The 20,765-nt window shown below is 40.4% G+C and overlaps 1 long non-coding RNA gene across 1 annotated transcript in view; it reads left to right on the forward strand.

The window, feature by feature from the left end:
• Nucleotides 1-1,014: 1,014 nt before the first annotated feature.
• The window catches only part of LOC145435257 (uncharacterized), a 344,196-nt gene continuing 324,445 nt past the window's right edge, over nt 1,015-20,765 (forward strand). The window contains exons 1-2 of the long non-coding RNA XR_013913765.1: nt 1,015-5,714; nt 7,481-10,315. This is a non-coding gene — a long non-coding RNA (uncharacterized LOC145435257). The remainder of the gene's footprint in view (nt 5,715-7,480; nt 10,316-20,765) is intronic.

Consider the following 20,765-nt stretch of genomic DNA (forward strand, 5'->3'; position numbering starts at 1 on the left):
CACCCGGGGTCCGCGGGCCAAACGAGAAGCAGAAAATATGTTGGCGGGCCGAGTCAAAAATGATAGCTGTATTCCCCGGCGTATTAATTTTATTTCGAAATTGAAAGCAGTGAATTACACTGCCAATTAATGCTGCTCAGCGGATGAGTTAATATCAGGGGACGAGAAAGTGACAGGTAATCACCAAAAATAATCTTTATTTGTCGTCATATTTCGAAGCAATGTTAAGCTTCATACATTTTGAACTCACTACCCCTACTCGCGTAATTCTATCAAGACAATAAAATGTTTTTGGGATACTACAAAGTTTATTGTCTTGGTCGCTGCCTTTCGAGCTGTGTGCAGCGAAATAGCCTTGTTGTTGAGCGAAGATTGCAGTTCTTCTGAAATTCGCCCTCCCTTGACCGAGTGTATGTCTTCGTTTGTTTGTCATAAGACCGACTCAACTTATACTACTCAAACACGGCTACCTGCTCGGCACAAACTAAAAGGACGAGTTTACCCCTGATTCAAGTACACAAATATATAATGCTTTAAACCTTTGCATTTCAGCTTTCGGCTCTTTTTTGACATGCACGCAGAGTAATCACGGGCACTGATTGACTTAATTTGCGAATTAGGGGTTTGGAAACGTATCACGTGCCGCGTAATGCGTAATGTGACAATGGTGACTTCTTGTGACTCTAATTGTTACGGCATAATTTGCTACATTGACTTTATTTTGAATCTGGTTACGCATGCCAGGTACGTTGGCTGCGTAATCGCGGTACATAAGTAAAATAAAAACAGGATTGTAAGTTAACGAATTTTCGGGCAGTAGTAAATATACAGTAATAGTATACAGCCTTTGGTTTTAGTCCACCCAGCAACAATAAAAAGTAGGTTTTATGTTTTGATTTCCAAGAAGCTTTTTGCGGGCCGCTCAGAATAGCTCCGAAGGCTGCTTTTTGCCCGCGGGCCGCACTTTTCCCAAGTCTGCTCTACGCAGATAAAACGACACTGCTGTATTATGTATCCTTTATATATATATATATATATATTTACCTATTAGACTACTTTGGTGGACAGTCCTGTTTTGAAGCAGTTGGGCGACAATTATCGCCAATAGAAGGAGACAAGCTAGGCGTCTTGAAATAACTCGATTGGTTTTGGAATATCGATTCCGCGCTTTGTCACTGGTGATTTGCGGTTTATATCGCAGCGTTTAGAATATACACGAAATGTCCTCCAACTGCGGTCGCCCTAATTTTTCCCAACTTTTGCAATATCTAATAGACCACTTTAGTGGACATTTGTTACTTAGGGAGACAATTCGCCATTTTGAATTACCAGACCATGACCATTGCTGTTACTGAACTTAGGTGGACATTGACGTCGTATTATATGACAAGGTTCGGGAACCAGTTTCGTCAAAAGAGTCATTTACCAATGACAATCACTTTTGACGTCACTATTTGAAATCCACGACGTCATCCTTGTACGATATCGATGATCGCGATATATAATTCGCCGTTTGTTTGTTTTTTATTCATGGTGTTTTGACTAATTTGGTAGTTTTAGAGTATGCCTATATTCATTTTTTGATTCCGTATTCACCGACTTTTAGCACAGCCCACTCCTAGGCTTTTATAAATCACCGCTTACGCGGATCACATGACGACGAGGAGCCTAGATAAACCTCCAACACTTGGGTAGGAATTCTCGTGTCGTCCTCAGCCGGACTCGAACCAACAACCCATTGGTGTTGCAGCTGTGGATTATACCAATGACCACGCCATTTCACCACGCACATATTTGCGGTTGAAAACTGCTGTGAAAATACGGAACATGTGTCTTTATAAGAAGCTACAGTTGGCCATGCTGCAGATTAGATCACCAGTTCTCTACGGCTAGTATGCAAATAACTACGACATTCAATAGCTACCTTGCTGCGATAGCAGATCTCAGTTACCATAAAATAATAAATATATTCATTTTTATAATCGACCCTAATATCCATCGGAAGCTTCTTGTTTCATGGACTTGGAGTGTATTAGCAGGTATAAGGCAATTTTCGGCTTAACGTAAGGCACACTTTTTGATCAATTATTACTAGTGCTGCAAGACAGAAACCTTCGAATAAAGACCACTTTAACATGTCGCTACCTCCTATCTCAGACTCTCGTCATGTTAAAGCCGCTTCAAATCGTTACGGATTAGCTGGAAATTAGTCCACTTCATTAAAATAACTCCATTAAAGGGTGGTGGGATAATTTTTTGAAATTAAGGACGACGAAAATGAAATGAGCTGACAAGCAGGTAAAATACGGGTAAATATATTTCTCCAGTGATAGTAACATGTATTTTTGTCGGACCAATTTAGATTTCATGAAATCAATCCCAGTTATGCAGGGCACACCGATGTCTCTCTGCCTTGATTCGAAGTTTTTACTGATTGCAAAGTCGCCATTCCTAAAATCTCATCCACAGAGACATCAATTGCATTCCTCAGCAACTCAGCGATCGAATATTTCTCTGCCACTTGACATTGACTGATCCAGGGCGTAAATGATGCCGATTGCAATTGAGAATGGGCTATATGCCAATGAATGGTATTTATGAGTTGAAAAAGCATTTATGGTACTTCACTTAGGCGTTGATACTAGAGCTGTGTATGTGCTGGAAACTTTGCGAGCTTCAGGGAAACGAAATGGTAACCCACTGAGCTTATAAAGCACATTAGATATTTTCTGGTCTTTCAATATCACCAGAACCCCCTTCTTGTCATAAAGTAATAAAAAACATTGGTGATTTAACACGATATATGGATACAATTAGTTATTAGATGGTATTCACCGAATGTGGAGGATGACATGAAAAAAGGACGATGACTTTTGATAGGAATAAGATCCGTCACGATGCCAATTAGTCTTATAATCCGCCTGTAAGAGTACTATAGGAGTGCTGCAGAGCAAATGATAGAATATCATAAATATCAAATTGTAGCGTGAAGGAATCCACCTTGGACCGATAAAGAATATAGATATTGACTACCACTTGAAAAATATATTTACCCGTATTTTGCGTGCTTATTGTGGTCGTGAATTTCAGTGTGTAAACTACTCTATTGGAAAATTATCTCACCATCGTTTTAACGTGTCTATTTCAATGAAGTGGACTAATTTACAGCTAATATGTGTCATCAATTTCTTTCATTTACTGGCGATGTAGGCCCTTGTCAAGATCAAAACAAGTCTAAGGGACATCCCTGCCTCTTCAGGCATAAATGGAACACGATTTTTGGTCATGTCGGTGTGACGAAATTGGTCACCGTAAATACTATTATTTCAAAAATGACCGAAATTTGCATTTGACTGGCCTCGGCTTCTACGCAGCGGGAAATCCAGCAAACCTAACCGAACATTCGCCGCAATCATAGACACGCCTAGATCTCCAATTCAATCATGCTCGCTAGTGAGAGCGTGGCGAGATAGCGTATAGTGGAATAATCCACAACCGCAAGACCAGCTGGTTGCGGTTTCGGTCCGACCGAGGTCGACTCCAGAATTTGTACTAAGGTAATAAAGGTTTATCTCGGCTTCTACGTAGCATCTCATTCGCGTAATCGTTGTCTTATGAAGGTAAAAATGGCATAAAAAACATCGGCATGGTGTAAAATGTGAACAATGTAGTCGGGCACCGTGAATATCAAACAATAACGACCAAAATTGTTGCGGTACGCTATATTGCGGCGTGAGAATTGCTTTCATGAATCGCATCGATCTGATATCGTCTATGTTCACTGTTCATACTTTCGCAGTTGAAACACATTAACCTATAGATTTACCGGCTCGGAGTCGAATGAATCTTCACTAATCTATACTAAAACAGTCAGAGTGGGTTTGTTGATGCAGCCATCCACCAGCAAAACCAGATTCGAAATAGTGAAGTCATATAATATTGACCTTGATACCGATAGATTTCCTTCATGTGTAATTTCGTAACTAAAGCTATATTTGTCGCCAATACTACGTTGAATACGCGTTTTGTAAGGTATCATAAATGTCACGGGTAATAACCCTGCCCGATCAATTATAATTACAATTATCAACATGGCCAAAGCGTCAAACCCTGTATAAACCAATCCCAACCTATCTTCATTTCGAATTGCGAACCTCCTTGATTACCTTGGCGCTTGATGGGGTCATCATCATTGTAACCGAGGTATTGCACGCGACGTAATATGATTTAATAGGCTCCAGGCTCCGCCCATGTCTGCAGGCCTGTGCTTCAAATCCCGCACTGATCATAAATGTCATAAAAAATAATTCCGGATTCCAGCCATTCACTTATTAAATTGTCAGCTTACTCTAAAAAAACACTGCACACCAAATTTGGTTCAATTCTAACAAGCATAGGACTCCGCAGATCAAATTAGAATTTTTAATTTATTGGGTAAAATTTAAAAAAAAAATCAAATTTTTCTGCCAACCCCATGAAATTGTTGAGCTGTTTTCAAAGACGATGCAAAACAAATTTGACTCAATTCCGACCAGTAGAAGCGGAGTTATGTGAGTTTTTCGATTATAATCCTCGGATTATCCTGGATCGGTGGATCATCCGAGAAGTTCACGTTTTTCATAGGCGGGCTATCCGAGGTTCCGTCTCGGTCGTTCACACACCTGGGCCATACGAGGTACCGCTGCGTTCGTCTTCGGGCCCCGCGTAGACCGATACCCGATACGATCGTATCGGACTTTCAGCCGACTCGGGATCGGCCTTCAAAAAACAGTGTATAGCGCTTTTTTCATAGTTTTTTTAATCACCGATTTCTCGCCAACCGAATATCGTAGCCGGATAAATTTGGTACCGGCAGACGCGTAATTCGATTACAATTCCAACGATGCCCGGGAAATGGGGCTGGGACGCGTAGAAAAAAGTTTTCTTCCAAAAACCCGTGATGGTACGCCAATACGGGTTACGCAATTGGTTTTTCGATCGGTCGGTATCAGAACAGAGATCGAAATACCGATCGACAACCGCTGGTCCTAGGGGTTCGACAGAGTTATCCCCGTTTTCCTCTCGTCGAACTGCACGCGATGATATCCGATTCAACGGCTTGGGACCCGGGGTTGGCCCGGTATTGGCGTTTGAAAAGTCGGTTTTTGTCTCCCAAAGGCTACCGAATTCGCGGAATATACATATCGATCAGTAGCTTAGGAATAGCCTACTTTTATCACAAAAAATTTAACATGCCGCCTTACTTACAGAGATAGGCGCAATTCACAATGTTGAATTAGGTCGATGACTTTAGTGTTGTATACGTACGTGCGACCAATTGCGTGCCATCAACTGGTAAGGTCTCATGTCCGCTGTCACCGAGTGACTGAAGGATTAGTTTCAGCGTTTTAGCACTTTAGCAGGTTATAGTAAATGGACGTTACTTTGGAAGATGTAATAGCAGATGATGTAGAATGATGAAGATGATGTTATTAGCAGCTCATGGCCCCCAAGTTTCATGACAAGTATATTAGCATGAATCCTATAAACACGAATCTCATAAGAAAAGTTTAAGATGCAAACATGCCATGCGTGATGGAGTTACTTCCCAATCAGTGTTTTCATCGAACGATCCGCTGTGCGTATTGAAGAGTATTCTACATAGCTGCTGAATTCTGCGTACAAATAGCGTGTAAAAATGGATCGCCACGCCGACTCCATTTCCATGACAAAAAGTGAGTATTGAGTAAAGAATGCATTTCTCTTCTGTTGTGTTATATTTCACGCTAACTTTATATTTCGCGTTAACTTTATATTGTTTCCCGATTAATTTCAAATAGTTCAACTAGATAGTTTCTAAATATTGATAAATCGTATTTAAACGCTGTTTGAGAGAGCATATAGTTACGATAACATCTGCATTTTCGTTTCATTGATTCTTTTTAAAATCCAGTGTGTGGCCTATGCCTGATCGATACAATTGTCTCGGTCGTGAGACGGACGCAATTGTTCACTAACACGCCTCCTTTGATCTAAGATATCTGGCGTTGTACCGGTCATAGACGGTTACAGTCTTTTTGTAATGATAATTTTTATCAATACGCGTACATCAAGCTATATATCATATACGCGAGCAGCGTATAACCTGTTCAAATGCTGGTTGAATACAGAAAAACGAATTTTGCGCGTGTTGGTAAGACCAGACATGCAAAGTCTTCCCTGAACACGCTTCACCTAATCGGAGATATGCGTTATGATGGTCTTATGATGTTGCAGTACTGTGCTGTGGATGGCTTCTATCGACACACATGTACCCAGCCATTTATAAGCTATTTTATGATGATAAAACCTGTTAAAAGTGTAGGGTTCTATACGGCAAAACATTACGCGGCTAACGATGTCGGCAGGCATGATTGAATTTTCACAAATTCCCGTCCGCCATGGCAACATATTTGCTTTTATGAGACTTTTAGGCACTTGCAAATTGTACAAGATAGCTGCAATTCAAAAGAATTCATTACTATCAATCTATTGGACACTGGCGTAGCAAAAAATTGCCAACGTGACTAGTGAGGCCGTACAAATGAGCCCGCAGACTTTGCCGTAATTTAGCTGACTGGTTATATAATAACGCGCCATAAACAGCGATATCATAAGTTCTGGATAGGAAAGGATGTATGCCGATCATGACGCCAATAAATCGCACGTGGTGATGTGTATTGCCTTTCATATTGATATGAAAGAAACATCACTTATACTGCGTAGAAACGACGCCCGCGTGTCACCTATGTGAGACAATATACCCTGTATTATGATTGTCTTTCGAATTGGCAGATTTGCTAGATGTCTAATGCCATGGATAACAATACTTTATTCGTTATCATTAGTTATCATTGATCACAAAAACAATAGCTTAGTGACTGTGAAGTGGCTGCCGCGTTGTGTAATCGACACGCGGTGTGAGTCATCTTACGCAAACCGCAACACGCACGCTCAAATCGCATGTACGTCTGAGTTCATTACTTGATAACTGCATAAGGTAAACACGTCACTCAGGACTCTTTCGATTGATGATACAGCTGAGAATTCGGTCAAGCGATCACTATAACATAATAAGGATTAGAAATGGCGTCACGGCCAAATGAATACCAGTTTTCTCTTTTCTCAGATGAGAAATAGAGAAAACTCGGGATAATTAAACTATGATATCCCATCGCAGTCGCCGTCAAATTAGCTCAGTTGGTTGAGCATTGAAACGCAGAATCTGGCGATACGTTAGGCGTTGGTACAAGTCCCGGGGTTCGGATTTTATGATAATTTTTGTGAATCCACCCAAATTTTTGCATATAGGCCCGCCGTTCAGTAGCTCAATCTTGATGAAGCAACCTATCTTGCTGCATTTTTGTTTTGAAATTTACTGAAGTTGTGTATCATCTCCAAACGCGAGTGTACTGTGCATGTAGTTACCAATTTGGCACTACATGGCTGCATTATTTTTCAGCCACTACAAACAATCGAGACGTCAAGATAGCTGGGAACTCACTCCAATGAATTTGCCGTCGAGCTGTTCAATGCGTGACCGATAATAGTGCATGCGGACTGCGGAGGCTTCATATAATCAGACGCAAATGTGAATATCACTCCCTAGTCTGCCATAATGAGCAACGATGATGACGTTATACGCTCTGATCTCTTCAACATCAGTCAGTCAATATATGTAATGTTGCCTTGCCTTGGCTTGAACTGACGGGAATCGTAATTGATACCCGAATCTGACTGCTTCTTACCGTGTTTTATAATAGGGAAACTAAAATATCTGTACTCGTGGAAATTATTAGTTAGTGCAACGTATACAATGTAGAATTGTGGGCTGTAAGCCTATACTGAGCGTTGTAACCGACGCATTGTGCGAATTCGATCCTCTGGTATTTAAAGCTGATACCTTAATATGTTTGATAAGTGTTTGATTTGACGCTCTCCTGCCTCAGCATTGTGACGTTATGAAATGACAAAACAAGTCAACTAATTTACTACTTGCACTTGGCTGCTTTCCAATCCTATGTTGCCACATTTCAGCCTGATCATAATTATTTGTTTATGTTAGCTTTTGCAGAGTCATTTTATCCGTGTATGTGATGACGAATAAACCAGCTCGATTTTTCTATCAACACTCCTACATGGTATGAGCGGATGACATGAGCTACGTAGTTGAATTTAATGTAAAACGTATACGCTTGATTGATGTCAGGCGTTTTCGACTCAGATATGTGTTTCTGGTGACGATGATAGGGTGATTACAATAATTTATGGAATAAAACAAACTTACGAAAGTATGGAAAGCTGTTTGGGGTCACATAGTCCGTTGGACCTTGCGTATAATTCGAAAATTACGAGAAATATTGTTATTTATTATGCTAGTTGGTGCTGTTCTCCTCTCTCTAGCAACGAAATTGTTGTGGATGTGGAGAGGGGATGATTACACCCGCGGCCATATTAGGTCACATTTTATATTCATCTGCTTTGACTACTGCGTTCTGAGCAATATATTATTCTTGTATAGGTATAAAAGCCATAAATCCAGGGACTGTTACATAGCATCTCGCCTCACATTGATACAATTAAGAATCCTATATCTATTCGGTGATCGCCACTTTGACCGAATGTAGCACTTTTGACCTATGCAGTCTCCATTTAGATGCGACCACGTGGACCTGGTAAAATGTTTGTATAATTAATGATTGATTAGGTCTATAAAATATTGATAATTGCGTGTATATTGCTATAAATTTTGTATCCTCTCAGTCCGACTTCCTGTGCGGTATGTAATCAAACGATATTGAACTCGCCTATACGCAGGCTACTAAACTAAAAGAAGCGCACGATTCAAAATTGGTATTTTTTCACTGTTCAATAATAATTCGGGATGGGATGTCAGTTGCCCTGTGGGGTCCAGATTGCCACGACATGAATATAATGTGCCAGCACTTTAGGCACCCGTACAAATACATTTTTATATCGAAGTTTACGGTCAACATAAGGGCAATCCCTTTCGACTAATGTGTTCTCGCTGACGATCTTTTTGGCACACTTCTATGAGACCCATGCTCGCCCAAACTTCATATATCTTCTTACATCTTGGCGTGGTAATGGCCAACGCTTAGATGCCTACTTTCATAAATGATGCGTATTTTTTGTGGAGGAAGGGTGCCTAATAATCAAAACATTTATCTACATGAAATCGCGTATAGTGCGAGCAGAATTAAAAAGATGCAAAAATTTTCAAATAAATAGCGTATATTAATTGTTCATTCACGAAATAATATTTGGCACCCTTAATAAATACCGCGCTTCGTAGTTTCATCATTCTCCTCTTTGTTCAATATGTCGCAATGCATCTTTTGTACCGCACTGTACATTGTCTGGCTTGAGCGGAAACAATAATTTGAGCTAAATTAGAAATAAAAGTCGGGTGTCCGCGGAGGCTCGAGACGGTCCAAAGGGGGTCCGCAAGGACATAAAAGGTTGAGAATAACTGACGTAAGGTATATTCCTTATGCTCGCAACTGACAGAGCATCTTCAAGCGGCCTTGACACAAGCAAATCAACGACCTATCAGCTCAATATATTGGGTGCGAGAAATACTACAGAATATTCATCATGCTATAACCAATACATATATTTGATGGAGCTGTATTAAGGTAAAGCAGTAATTCTTTTTCACAATGTGTATCACGAGTGTTGAACAACATGTAACAATGATGTAGTGCCTTTTCGCCTTTGCTAAGAGCTAATAAGGGCCCAAATATTAGGAGTCGACATTAAAATCGTACTACCCGCGGTGTCTACCAAAATCGCAACTAGAACTTATGTTGAGTCATCACAATGGTGGTCAGCATTTTTTGTGTCGTCATTTTTTAACACAGTGTATAAATGCTTAAAATCCCTATATATACCGGAATGGTTCGAACTGAGTGAATCCTAAACAAAAACTATCATGTATGCAAAGCGGTGTCATTTTATACACGCGAAAAGTGGAAGAAAATCCCCCCTATTGGTTGTCGACTTAATGCCACTTTTCAAAATACGGGGTTTATACAGGGGTCAAAATGTCGCCATTGTAACTCTAAATTCCTGCTACTTCATGGCTTGATTTCTTCTGTAAGGGGCAAATGAGGGACTAATGAGCGTGGTCCCAAACGGATTTGCTTAACAGATGATAACAACTGAGGGAAAAATGTCGCCAAGAATTAGGGGGACACAAAATTGTCTCCCTATTTTTTTCGTCCCCCAACTGCTACAAAAATAAGTACGATTGTCTCCCAAAGTAGCCTAATAGGTAAATATATATATCTTCACGCCCTTCCTCGCTAAACACTATATAATGTAGCCTAATCAGCATATCTCCTCCATTCGCTACACTAAGTCGCAAAAGGCTACGCGGAATGTGTACTGCAGGTCTCTCTAGGGCCCATCGCAGTTCATGCACGCTAATATACACCATGCCATTATGGTTCATTACACCACACTGCATACCACGTGACGTGACCACTCCCTTTTTCGTGTATCGCGCCATAAATAAACGCGCACAATCTTACATCCCTTATGCCACTGCTGGTCCGCGAGGAAAATTTATATGCTTTTGAGAGTTGTTTGAAAGCTCAGAATTAAAGTAGTCAAGCTCACTGTTGAAAATATAAAACTAACCAAGCTGATATCTCTATTCAAAGCATGTGTTTAAGTGGCGTAGGGAGGATCGTATGCCTCTTCTTTTCAAATCTAACATCTAGCCGTAATATATATTTGATCACGTAATCGCACAATATCAGTTAGATGCACGCTGAGCGTTTCCATCGAACAATGCTGCGAATTTATTTTTTAGGCGCATCGCCGCCTCAATATCGTATTTAAACCTTCAACCGCTAGTGAAACTCTAGATACCGCACTCGGACTCCAAAACCTTACGGTGCAGTTTTTTTTGCATATACGAATTCTCGAACTAAAGCAGTTTTTCATTTACAGTTTCATTTAATTCGAGTGATATTGCTCGTTACATGTATCATGCATCATATATTTTTCGCTGCAATACGTAGCAGCAATCCGGCCATGTTTCTGGTTTTAATAAAACAATATAATTTTTAAAACGATACACACCAACATCCGCGATTCATTACTTTGATGACACCTCGAAATTCCCGCGCTCTAACCACGCATACGAAATCCACAGTTTACTGATAACCACCGATATAAGCTCGTTTACGCAGTTGTGATGTAAATTCCACGTTCATTCGGTATGTTTTGAACATTTCCATGAAATTTCGAATTGTGATTCGTTATTCCGCCATTTTGTTTCGGAGTCATAACAATAACATAACTCCGCACTGTCGCCTTATTATTGGTCTGGCGGTATCTTATTATTCGATCTTTCAAGTAAGCTATATACTCGAACTAGTTATCAACAATCAGCTGGATTACCAATTAATCCTTGACGGAAGTATTTTAATTTGCTATGCGTTACCTAAGCGCTAACCTAATTCATGAACGCCAATGTGCGTCTGTTTCGATAAACAGTAGATTCACTGATTTAAATTAAATTTCATGCTAATTTCTATGGCTATTATCCGTCAATTAACCAAGGTTTATACTTTGGGTATTAGCGACACATTTCAATATACCATTATCATCATTCCCGTGTAGCCATGGAGGATGTTATTTTTATAACCATTTTCCTTAACATGAAATAATCTGCAAAGATAAACGCGTTCTAATCGCCTTGTTTACTTTCGGCCGTAAAAGTGAAATAGTAATGATTACATTGTAGCGTTACTGGAACATATCGTTAAGTATCGTTATTCACTTTATCTTACCTCAGACATTGAGCTTGCATTTATATAAATATGGAAGTTACTTCCGACTTTTATAACTTTGGAGTTATTTCGTCATGTCAGGTGATTCGATAATTTTAGCATTCATAATAACTAGAGCAAGTTTTTGCTACTTTCGCAACTATTTTTACGGCATCCAGCAGCGTCCTAAATACTCAGAATTTATGAAGTATGGTTTTTTAAGCTGTTTCGAGGAGTCTTACATCACAAGTTTTTGCAACTTTTCTACAATTTTTTCATGAATCTTTTCGCAACTTTTTTCGATTTTTCATGGAAACTTTTTGCATTTTCGAGTTTTTGTGCGACTAACTTTTTACTGGAAATATTTGGCACTACATGTAAATAGATTGCTTGATTATTTCTCTGTCGTTTGAGGTAATTTCTGATTAGACGTACATTCAGGCTTGACCGCCAAAAATTATATTTACACTGGTACAATTTTTTAAGGCTATTGATTTTGTTGAAGTCGCCAACACTGAGATTTGCTAGATTGCCTTGGATACGGATCGATTCGAATGTCTAATACCCTAATAATTTCAAGGTACTTGTCCATAAAAGCAACTGTTTTGTGAAACTTTGTGAAAAATAAATGCAACTTTCCGCGGATTTGCCGGCAACAAAAACTTGACCTAATAATAACACAAAAAACTCGGAATTTTATTATCAGTTTGTTGAATTTTCGATGCGTTCTTACACATTTCGTAATCCTCATTGGCTATAATAACGTTTAAAATCCTCACTACTTCCGCTGCGTTGCGCGTTTCCATCGACCGTAACTAATTCCGTCATCATGGAATTTTATATATTCGCAGGCACACCTCTAATAGGACTATTATACATGTTCGCTTACTTCTAATCCTCTTGACCTTAATAATGGTGCCCTATAGCACGCCAACACTTGTTTTTTCAAATCATGTCCCTAATTACCCGCGATATCTGAAACGCTACTCCGTTTTACAACCTCGCTACGTGCGACACATATAGTTTTTAAAACTGCTATATCACTAAAACAGTACGTGATTAAGTTTGATTATCTTACGGACATTATCCCCGCTATTTAAATGCTATTTCAGGGATGGGCAATTACTTATCCCGGTTGGCCAAATGTGAAGCAGAAATGCGTTGGCGGGCCGAGACAGAATTTAGACTATATTCTGCGGCGTGCATTTTTATTTCTAAATTGAGGGCAGTGAATTGTATTGTTAACACATGATGCTAAGTGGATGTGTTAATATCAGGCTGCGTCCCGAGCTCTATTTGACTTATCAAAATAGTAGGGATGGTGTGAACCTCTGAAAGGTTCAGGTTCGTGTGAACGCGAACCTTTTTGAAAGGTTCTGTGTGAACACGAACGTGAACCTCGTGACGTCACGTGACGTCATATTGCTAATTCTAACCCTATCTTCCAATATATTTATATCAATGTACACGATACCTAGCGAAGACTCGGTCCACATAATGCCACAATGCTGAAGTACATATCGGCGTTTTCAACGTCGCTAAATGTATCAATAGCGGTAATCAAAGGATATAATAGTTGCGGAAAATCAATACATTCGGTCGCTTTGCCAACAATTTCGACGAGGACATACCAAGGCCAGACCGGACAATGTGTTCAGAGTCTGAATATTGCTATATTGATATTGAGCAGAGTGTACAACGGGTTTTTACACTCGCTACCGATACCACAAACAACAACAAGTTATGCAGCAGTACATCCGTTCGATTTTTTTACATCAGAATACGATATCAATGTCATTGATTGGCTGAATAAGCATCATTCGCTGACTACGTATATCGCTTGTGATGTTGTGTGATTGCAGGTCAAGCTCACAGCAGAGAGTCACTAAATATTCACAAACGGAAAGCTGGTTATTCCGAGAAAATTTTTGCAACAAAGCAACTAAAACGTTTAAGGTTGTCGAGGTGCATGGTGCATGCTCGTTAAGCGTTGATTTATTATGCTGCCAGCACCATGCATGGAGTGACCCGCAGTTGAAATGCAATGCATTTGAGCCAAAGATCTTATAATAGAGTGAAAATTACAATTTACCAAAAGGTTCACAGTGCAGAACCTACCAAGGTTCTGTTGTGACCGCGAACCTCTAAATTTCCGAGGTTCACACACAGAACGCGAACGTGAACCTCACGTTCACACCATCCCTACAAAATAGCCTTGCAGTTTTGCAAGCTTTGCTAGCTGGTCCGCGTCGGCCAAGTGTATATATTCGAATGCATGATTTTTCTCATAACATAGGATTACCATACGTCCTCCTTTAAGTGGATTTATCCTCTTTTATTTTACTTTTTTGAAATTGTCCTCGGAGGATGCCAAAATGTCCTCTTTTTTGAGAATGTTGGTGAAATATAGGACCAAACACGACTGAGGTATACAATAAGTCAGTAACTGTAGTAACGCTGCGGCGGTTACTTCGGGAGCTGGGTCGAAAAGTTAAGTTGACTTTTATTTAGTCAACCGACCACGAAGTGGGAAAATTTACCATTTTTCCGGATTTTCCTCCGGTTTTGCAACGTTGAAAATTTTGAAAAAGTGTCCTCTTTTCAGATTTCCAAAATATGGTAACCCTATCATAACACCGGTTCAAATTATATTCCCTAAACACGGATACCGGCTCGGTGCTCACCATCAACTAAAACGATCGGCTCGCGGCTGGCTTCAGTAGTGCAGTCGTGCACTTATTGCATTATATTAACGAATTAGGATTTGGAAACGTAAGGCGAAACAGCTTAAAGCGCTTGGCGAACAAAACCACCTGCGTTATAATCCCCAATCAAATAATAATCAACAACAAACCTTAAAGCGCAGACTTGCCATCAAACAAGATTTGGACTTGACTATGGAAACAGGGACTTGTAACTTTGATTGTTACGGCATACTTTCATATATTGGCTCTATTTTGAGCCTGACTCATACGGCGTACGTATGGATTACGACTTACGTAATCACGGTACATAAATAAACTAGACTTCAAAGTTCATTCATTTTATACAGCCTAGTTTTGTCCACGCATTAACATTAATGAATGGTTTTGAAAATAATAGGAATCGAGCGGAATGAGCAAGGTTTAAGCGTGTATGGAGAAAGACAGATTGAACACGGCACTAGGCCGAGGTGGATGTCAGTGGAAGAGGCTGTAATTGGCCGTGTCGGCATACTCCTATCTGTTCATTGCAGCGCATTGTGTCTTGTGTATCGCATTATACATTGTACGTCTTCACCTTATGAGTTCGTAGTGGGGCCCAAAATTATTTCGTAAATAAACATAAATTATATAGTATTTTCAGGTAGAACTATTAAACTTATGAATTTTCTTCGATTTAATGTCGATGCATGTCCTGATTTTTATATGAATACCCGACCCACCCTGAAGAAATAGAATTTAGTTTAATTTACAGAAATAGGCATTGCAGGTGATCCTTGATCGTCCAACCATGAAATGTATATCTCGTATTTTCTCGTTCCGTACTCTGGCAATCGATAGACATACTGTCGTAATTACTTCTGGTAGCCTATAAAACGCCGTGATTCGAGAGTAGGTAACCTTTTTGCTACTCACGGCCGCATTTCGATTACTTATGTAGCCTACGGCCGCATTACATGGCATATATAGCCGTAATGAACTTACTGGACGCACAATTCCCTTGTTAAACTGTCTATGTCCAGTCCATTTCCGATGAACGCCGGACTATTCAACTTTCAATATCGGCCTACTATACGCACCGAAATCGCTAGTTGTAATTTCATAAATAGTTACCGGGACTGGTTATAGACATTAGTGGCAGTATCACATAGAATATTACTAAAAAATATTTTTCCTTTCTCAACCCATGTGATCAGATTCACCGGTAGAGTTAATAGGACTGCTTTTTGACCTCCCATCAGGATTATCAGTATAGTGGAAACACATTGGAATCGCCCAATGTACCAGAAACAAATGTCTTTCGTGAGAAGCACACGATTCGGATTCCGGCTCAGATTGCAAAGGGCTCTACTATATCAGTTTACTATATTATAATCGAAAAATCGAAGAAAATTTCAAAATCATTAAATATCTGTGTCTATAAGAAGATCTTACCCAAGAGAAATAAGACTTCCAGGTTGAATAGCCAGCCAGCTAAACCTATAATACTTTGGTTAGCTATATAGCCTACTTCCACTCCCAGGAAACCCTACTACCTCTGCAGCATTTCGGGACGGCCATATCAAACCGCGCCACGAGACTCCAAAACATTCAAAGTTTCGACCAACATATGAGACTCCGCAGCTAGTGCTGCGAAGACATCGGCGACGAGAAAAGCTTGGCAGAAAATGACCGCTGCAAGTTGCAAGAAATGTAAACCTGTGCCAATCGGTTCGGTTTATTAGCAATTTTTATCAAGCTCAATGCAGCACAAAAATTGCGATAAAAGTAAAAGATTGGAAGGTGTCGAAACGACTTGGCGCCCACCTTGGCCTATAGTCGACGTAGAGAGGAGGCATGCACACTGAATGAAAAGCAAAAAAAGATATTATAAAAAAAGCAAGCGATCAAAATGAGGTGGCATACGGAATGCGAGATCGATAGGTCAGGTCGTGATCCCGTAGTCTTGTGGACGGAATCGCGAAAGAGATTCTTCGTTAGTCATTGTTGGGCGATTCCAATATAGCCTATTCTGACTACATAGCAGGGAGGAGGGCACGAAATTACAACTATCAATAGAGTAATAATTACAATGGGCCCTCGTAGATGCATAATTACGGGTCGGATGGAGGTGACAAAGTGCTGTTTCGGCTGGAACGATCATTACGATAATACCCTGAGTAATATCGATCGCCCCTATCGGCTATCCTACTCCGTTAATACTTGCCTAGTTGTAGGCCTACAAATCAGTAAATATCTGTATTTCTAATACTAGTCAGTGCTTGTACAGTGTACCCTGTCCATTCTTTATAATCGCAATAATCGTCAGATCATTAAATTTTATCCGCTCAAGACACGCATTTGTCCCTTGTGTCAGTACTCACATGCATTAATCGTCGAGATTGTGTGTATGATTCCGATGTCTTCATTTGTCAATACTTCTCTCAAGGGAGTCATATTACTGCATTCTGTACGACACATTCTGTATTAGTTGCTGACGATTACCCCTGACGAGTGTCAGCCGAAAATATTCTGGTTCATTTCAATATGAATATACTATTGAAGTTCTTGATTCTGTTTTGTTTGAGTAACCAAGGTTCTGTTTCCAGTTACCATGAAGATCGTCATGATCATATCGCCGGTCCCAGTAAATGCCGATGCTTTGTTTTGCATTTAAGGCATATTATACGTGTTTTGTCCTTATCAGTTCAAGAAATAAATCTCTCTCTCTCTCTCTATTATTATTGACGACACTGCTTCCATGACGTCAAACTACGTCATGTGAAGCCACAATATAGTGTCGTTTTTGTGGGTGCAGGCTGCAGAGAGCTTTTTGTGTATTCGATCGTGGTTGAATTAAAGGAGTTCCCTTGACATCTTTGTCGAATTTTGCATTTATGATAGGTAGTTTTGTATTAGGTAAATGTAATTTAGTATTTATTGGGGTTTTAGAGGGGCATTAGTGTGGATTTCTCACTTAATACCCAACGATGTCATGTTACAGATGCACAGTTTTTGGCACTTCTTCGTTATTCCCCACACATCGAAAAAATGATCCCCATGACACCAATAAATGTTTCCCCATGAACATAAACAGAAAAATTTATAAACGTCAAAATGAATTGTTTTTCGCGTTGGGGTGGGATAGACGGATATTAGGGTTGAGGAGAGGGGAGATATTAGGGTTGGGGGAGAGGGGGATATTAGGGTTACGTGAGGGGGATATTAGGGTTGAGGAGAGGGGAGATATTAGGGTTGGGGGAGAGGGGGATGTTAGGGTTAGGGTTATGGGAGGTGGGATATTAGGGTTAGGGGAGGTGGAATATTAGGGTTAGGATTAGGGGAGGTGGGATATTAGGGTTAGGTTAGGGTTATGATTAGGGTTAGGGGAGGTGGGATATCATGTCCCTAACCCTCTTCTCCAACCCTAATATCACCCCTCTCCCCAACCCTAACATCCCCCTCTCTCCAACCCTAAATCCCGCCTCCCCTAACATCACCCTCTCCCTCAACCCTAATATTCACGTCCCCTAACCCTAATATCCCACCTCCCCTAACCCTAATCATAACCCTAATATCCCACCTCCCCTAACCCTAATCATAACCCTAACCTAACCCTAACCCCTAACATCCCACCTCCCCTAACCCTAATCATAACCCTAACCTAACCCTAATATCCCACCTCCCCTAACCCTAATATCCCACCTCTCCTCAACCCTAATATCCGTCTATCCCACCCCAACGCGAAAAACAATTCATTTTGACGTCTATAAAATTTCACATGTTCATGGGAATCATTTATTGGTTTCATGGTGATCACTTCTGGATGTGTGGGGAATAACGAAGAAGTGCCCAGTTTTTTTCCATGAGCTACACAGTCTTTTTCAATTATTATCAGAATTAGAATGACTGAATTTGAAAAAACTCCACAATTGAATTATATTCCGAGTTAGAAAGAATTATATCAGTTATCAAGTTCAGCACATATCAAATATGATAGTATTTTAATAGGAGTGAGAATGGCACAAGCTTGGCTCGTTTCACATTACGGTATACCCAGTTGTGCCTTTGTTGTGTAGCTCATGTTTAGTGTTGCTTCAGCCGTTGAGTATCGGATGTGCGATTAATTGGTTCTTTGGTTGATTGCTTACGTTTACATGTTGATTGGATTGGAGTTAAAACTGATGGATGCGTATACAATTGGGAATTGACCAGCCCGCCCGCCCGGGCAGATCTACCAGCTACAGCCCTCTAGTCTACCGGGCCACGACCGGACATATCAATCTAGCATTAAGGCAAATGCCACCTTTTTTATCACCTGTCCTTTTACATTGTATTCTTTTACTTCTCATTCAGTGTGCATGTCTCCTTTTTTACATTGTCTAGGCCAGGGGGGTGTCTGATTTCAAAGACTGCTCCAAGTCTTTTCGACACCTTCCTATCTTTCATTTTATCGCAGTCTTGTGGTGTATTGAAATGAGGAAATTGTTAGCAATAACCTGAATAAAAGATCGCAATTGACGGATCGAATTTTATTGGTGTGTTGCTGTTGTGCACTTGTGGCAATGTCAGTTTTAATCTTCTGTAATTAACTTCGCATACCAGAAATTGATTATAATTAGGTCACCACATTTTGCTTTATTAGTCTGATTTGACAACTAGAATTATCTGGTTGTTCAAGTCTGGCACTCAATGTATAGATAAGACAATGGCGTGCTATGCAATGCGCTATTTGTGGTTATCTGCTACAGGGTTGGTGTGATTACGGGTTTTACAGACTGAAGCAATTGTATTCTAACTTCTAAGGCCATTTTCACTTGCCAGAGCTATACCGTAACCTAACCCTCTCCTAAGCAAATAAGCGTTGAATAAACACCCACTTTGGTTTACAAAGAAATTTCATTGTCATGTGACACTTATGAATGAGATAGTGTTGATATTTTGTCACTATATCTTCCTGTCGCGAATAACTTTTTGTGAATGTAAATTTTGACTCGAGTGCTGTCATGGCTGCCAGTGAACCCGTCCCTCGGTGAACCCGGCCCTCGATGAACTCGGCCCTCGGAAAATTTTGAAATTAAGTGTATTCACAAGTATTATTATGAATTATTAAACTAATAATGTTATTATCAACTGATTTGTCAATCTTGTAAGGAGGTCAGGGCATGCGTAGATCACGCAGTCACGGAGTGATCGGATCACGTGATCACGATTGCGTGGTCGGCTCATTGTTGAATTGACTTGCCGAGGGGCGGACGTGCGACGTTCGACATCCTCGTATCTGTTCATGACATCGCATTGGGTCTTATCGCATTGTATATTGTGTGTGACTTGTTTAGATGAGAAATATATCCCAACGATTGTTATTGCTCACATATCAACCACGCGTGGTCTGCTCGTTATTGCAACTGTAGGTTGAGGTCGGGTGTTAGGGTTGGGTAGGGTAGGGGGGAGGGAGACATTAGGGTTCGGGGAGTGGGACATTGGGTTCGGGTAGGATACTAGGGTTGGGGGAGGTGGGATATTAGGGTTGGGGTAGGATGTTAGGGTTGGGATATTAGGGTTAGGGGGATATTAGGGTTGGGGGAGGGGGGATATTAGGGTTGGTGGAGGAGGGGTATTAGGGTTGCCGTAGGTGGGATATTAGGGTTGGGGGTGGGGGGACATTAGGGTTGGGGTGGGATATTAGAGTTGCCGGAGGTGGGATATTAGGTTTGCCGGAGGTGGGATATTAGGGTTGGGGGTGGGGGACATTGGGGGTGGGGGACATTAGGGTTGGGGTAGGATATTAGGGTTGCTGGAGGTGGGATATTAGGGTTGCCGATGAATACAAAATTTCCCGAGGGCCGGGTTCACCGAGGGACGGGTTCACTGGTAATCGCTGTCATAATCTGAGATTCTCCTATTTATAGTCAATTTCAACTCACAAATTATTTTCAGTGTATATCATTTGAATTAATGCAGATGTACAGGCTAGCGGTAGACTGCATCAAACTTTGTTCTGTGCAACTTCAAACCTTTTAAGATGTTTATGAGGGATTGGTTATTGGGTTATTTATAATGTACCTTTCAAGAATTTTGTGTACTTGGGGTTTACAAATTTTCTGTTGACCATTCACTTATTAAAGATATACGATGTAGCCTAATGTTGTGCGGAAGTGGGTGTGAATTCCTCTTGCAGAATCGTAAGCAGTTCAGTTGAAAATATTCTTAGATGTAGGTTTAAAATCAATATATCAGTTAGGAAGAATTTCGAACCTAC

The sequence above is a fragment of the Botryllus schlosseri genome, chromosome 3 (assembly GCF_051294905.1).
Source record: "Botryllus schlosseri isolate E-star chromosome 3, Bs_hap1, whole genome shotgun sequence".
In the NCBI taxonomy this organism is placed as follows: Eukaryota; Metazoa; Chordata; class Ascidiacea; order Stolidobranchia; family Styelidae; genus Botryllus; species Botryllus schlosseri.